Source organism: Echinops telfairi, unplaced genomic scaffold (assembly GCF_000313985.2).
Source record: "Echinops telfairi isolate 266 unplaced genomic scaffold, ASM31398v2 ScPeMD7_3;HRSCAF=10, whole genome shotgun sequence".
NCBI classification, from domain to species: Eukaryota; Metazoa; Chordata; class Mammalia; order Afrosoricida; family Tenrecidae; genus Echinops; species Echinops telfairi.
The window spans coordinates 25,821,718-25,826,089 of NW_022103899.1; the positions used below are offsets into that span (position 1 = coordinate 25,821,718).

General features: G+C 45.7%; 1 non-coding gene across 1 annotated transcript; it reads left to right on the forward strand.

Moving 5' to 3' along the window:
• The first annotated feature begins 3,847 nt into the window (after positions 1-3,847).
• LOC115872087 lies at positions 3,848-3,981 on the forward strand. Its single transcript, XR_004047640.1, has one exon. It is a non-coding gene; the product is annotated as a small nucleolar RNA SNORA42/SNORA80 family (small nucleolar RNA).
• The last annotated feature ends 391 nt before the right edge of the window (positions 3,982-4,372 follow it).

Here is a 4,372-nt window from a genome sequence, read left to right on the forward strand (position 1 = left end):
ACGAAGAAAATATTCTGGAATATTTAGTGGTAATGGTTGCACAACTTTGTGGCTATACTATACACCACTAAATTGTGCACTTTAATAGAGTGAATTTTATGGTATGTGAATTATCTTATTTTAAAATGTAAATTAGTAAATAAAGGATTTGCAACTGAATGAAACATATCCATTGAACCTAAGAGATGACCCAGGCTTTGTGAAATTGTAATAAACATGATTTCCTAAAACATTGAGTCTACAGTGAAATGGCAAAATACCACTGTTTCGTTCCCACACTTGTCCTTGCACTTGGTCCAGAGGCTGCCAGCTGCACTATCACCAGTGACAGTTTCCAGCCCTTCAGTCATCGCAGCAGAGAGACCAAAACCAGGGCTCTGGCCACATCGTCAGCTTCCAGTGCCAAGAACACATGAGCACATCTGGGCGATGCTCTCAGCGGTTCAGACAGCACCCACACATCATCTGATTACATGCTCTTCCAGCCCTAAAATTCTACAGGGGAGAATTTTGCTCTCAACCAAAGATGTATGGCTAAGTTGATTCCATAATAAGCCAATCAAAGGCAAGTAAAGCAAAGAAGGACATGATAATGGCCGAGCGAAAGGAAGAAGGACCTTGGACGAAAACAGCAAGCTCTTTTGATCCAGTTGTTTATGTCAGAAATCAATAGAGATGTTTTCTTTCGCTCCGAGAGAATGAAAATTGGAATTTGTTGAAATTAGATCTCGGAGGCACTTAGGTATTTTTTTTCTTGGGACTGGAACAATGGTACACATTCTGTTTATCAGGAAGCACCAACCACTGGGGAAAAAATTGTAGCAATTGTAGGAATTTTATACTCATCCCTCTGTTGGGGCATTGGGGTGGGGGTGGGGGAGGCCATAGAATAGATACAGAGATATTAACGGACAGTACAGGCAGAAAGCCCTTCCGACACTTCTGGAAATATGGAGGCTATTGTTGATTAAAATGTATGATGGTTTTGTTTTCAGGAAAGGCTGGTTTCTGGAAATATCATTGGGTTGTGATGTTGACTAAGGGGTGTAAGAGAGAGAAGCCCATCATCAAGTGAGTGGAAATTTTATCTCAGAACCCGGAAATGATTTTGGCAAATGAATGATCTCGAGATATGCAATAAACCAAGTGCAGGATGGCAGTGCCTGTGAGCTAGCGTTATGAGACTGTGTTTTAATTAAGGTCTGATTAGCACAGCTGCTACTCCTCTACCTAATAACACAGCTCTGGAGTCGTCAGAATTCAAAAATCCCAGGGCTGGAACCAGGGTGTCTGGGTGCGAAAGGAAGCCTGGCCTGGCATCTTCGTTCGGTGCCCACACTATGAATTGTTGCAGCATTTTGCCTAGAGCCCCGTGGAATTCAAGGCAAAGGGCGCATTGTGTTGTTATGGAATAAAATGCAGCTGTTCAATACCGCCTCCAAACACACTAGTGTCGGCTTCCTGTACACCCCTAGAGTGACGCAGAAAATCCGTCTCCAAACCCCCCTAGCTTATTAGGTCTCGGAAAGATCCCATTTCTCCTGGAGCGAACACTGAACACTGCGATCCAAGGGAAATGAGGACATCAGAATTACCTTGCTTCCTGCGCAGCGCAGGTTTATTTCCACGTTCTTTCATTTAGATGGACATGAGGTCGATAATAGGTTTTGCTGGGTTGATGGGTCCTTTAGGCTGATCTGGAAGGCAGTTCCTGACTGGGCCGGTGCTACAAATACAGAGAGAATGTTTTGCTGGTTGAAGTGTGGAAAATTCTTTTTAAAGGAAATCTTCACACTAGCCAGACTCCAACAGGCCTCCCCCACCACACACACACACCCTGACTCTCTCTATTCAAATCCCGCTCCAACCACCTCTACCTCTTCATTCTAGGCCATCCTGAATTCTGATGCCTAAATCCCAGAGTATTCCTCCATCTCACGCCAAATCTAAAGACACAGAGCAGTTGTTGAACTGCTAATTCCTGGCAACGTCACAAGCATGATGTCTCCCACCCCCACTGCTGTCAAGTGGATTTTGACTCGGAGTAATGCTGCAGGACAGTGCAGAAGTACTCCAGGGGGTTGCTCAAGTGATTCCTCTTTACAGGAGGAGAAAACTTCACCTTTCTCCCGAGGAGCAGCTCTCAAAACCTCAGCCCCATCGTTGAGTCCATGCTGATTCAGAGGGATCCCCTATGGGTTTTCGAAAGTGTAACTGTTGACGGGCGTAGTAAGCCCCGTCTTTCTGCTGCTGAACTGCTACTGGTGGTTGTGAACTGCCGACCATGCAGATGGCAACCAACACATCACTTCTACACCAGCAGGACTCCCTCCAAGGAGCATCTGGAGGGTGTGAATGGTCGATTTGGGGGTTGGCAGCCCGGTGCTATGCCACCCGCATGCCTTGAGTACCGGGCAGGGTTTGCTAAAGCCAGAGGACACGTCTGAAGAAGGTTCCTCTGTTGTTAGAGCAGGAGATGCAGGACTATGATCGTGTTTGCAGGGTAGAAGGTTGGCGCCTGCCCACCCTCTACCTCAAGACCACCTCTTCCCCCTGAGTCATCCTAGCGCTGGTGGCATGGTTGACATGACTTGGGCAACATTGTCAACAGTTCAAAACCACCAGCTTCTCCATAGAAGAAAGACTGGGCTCTCTACTCCCTTAAAGAGTTCCCATCTTGGAAACTCACAGTGGCAGTTCTACCCTGTCTCATAGGGTCACTATGCGTCTGCATCGACTCCATGACAGTGAGTTGATTTTTTCCCCTTGTTGACTAAAGCTGAGTGTGTTAGAAGTCAGTACCCTAGCTTAAATTAAACAACAATGGCTGTTCTTTCCCAAAATGCATTTGAATTAAGGTCTGGGCGAAGAATATTGAAAGTGTGGTAGACTGCCAGAAGAGCAAGCAAGTCTGTCTTGGAAGAAGGGCACTGTTGCCGGGGAGCCAGAGGAGTCTGGAGTTGCCCGTCACTGTTTCATGATAGACAGAGACCAGGTTGATTCAAGAAATTCTAAGTTTATTTCTGCAGGTGCTTGACAGAAGGAAACAGTGGGGTTTGCTACTTCCAAACGGCTTGAAAGACTCAGTGAAAATGATACAAGCTGTATGCCTTACACTATGTGGCAAGTTGGGAGGATGGGGAATAATTAACTTTTTTTTCTCCTTGAATGATTACAGGACTCTCAGACAAGTGGGGCAAAGGGAGCAAGGGTACACAGGAAAACAGCGGAAATTTCCTCAAGGGATTATCACACCATCAATTGATACTTCATTACTACAGGGGCTGTCAGACAGATACCATCTAAGACTTCAGGGTCCATTACTTATTTAAACAACCTTGCTTGCCTCCTTTCTGAGTAAGTACTTAGTCAGTCAGTTAGTTTACACAGAATTTTTACTACAAGGGGCCTGCTACATTTTGGATTATTAGCAAGCCAAGTCTTAAACTATGTTCCATTTCTAAGTATTTTGATTAACAAAGACTAACTCTTTCACCTCCTCTATCAAAACAAGAATGCCCCTTAGAAGCAAGGATGGCGAGACTTTCTCTCAGGCACTTTGGACATGTTATCAGGAGAGTCCAGTCCCTGGAAAAGGACAATCCTCTTGGTAAAGAGCAGAGAGAGAGAGGGAGAGAGAGAGCTCCCAACAAGGTGGGTTGGCTTGCTATAGTGGCTGCAACAATGACTCAAGCATGATTGTGAGGATGGTGAAGGACCAGGCCACGTTTTCTTCTATTGCAGTGGTTCTCAACTGTGGGTCGTGACCCCTTTCACAGGGGTCGCCTGATCCATAACAGTAACAAAACGACAGTGATGAAGTAGCAACGAAAATAATTTGATGGGTGCATGGGTTTGGATTTGTGACAGGTCCGATCCCATGGATCTCTCACAGCATCCCATGCTAAAGCAAACTGTCACCCCGAACCATTGCCTGGCTTTACCCGGTGGGCTTAAGGCACTGAAGTGGGTTGCACAGTGAAAGAAAAGGAGAAAAAAGAAAGAGGAGGAAAAAAAAGAAAAGAAAAGAATTTGATGGCTGGGGGGTCACCACAACAGGAGGAACTAGATTAAAGGGCAGCCCCATTAAGAAGGTTGAACACCACTGTTCCATTGTACTTTGGGACATCACTCTGAGTCAGAACTGACGTGAAGGCATCTAACAAGAACACCACCACAAACTCCAATTCCCAACCTCTCCCTTCACCTATATTTCTGCAGCCATATTTCTAGACTGGGTCACCATCAGCTGTTGTATTCTAGCTTTTCACTAAAGAGCTGCCGACTTCCTCTCCTGCCCACCGCACAATCCAGACTCCACCCAACTGCAAAGGGGAACTTCCTGTAGCACCTCATTTAAAAGCTTTTAATG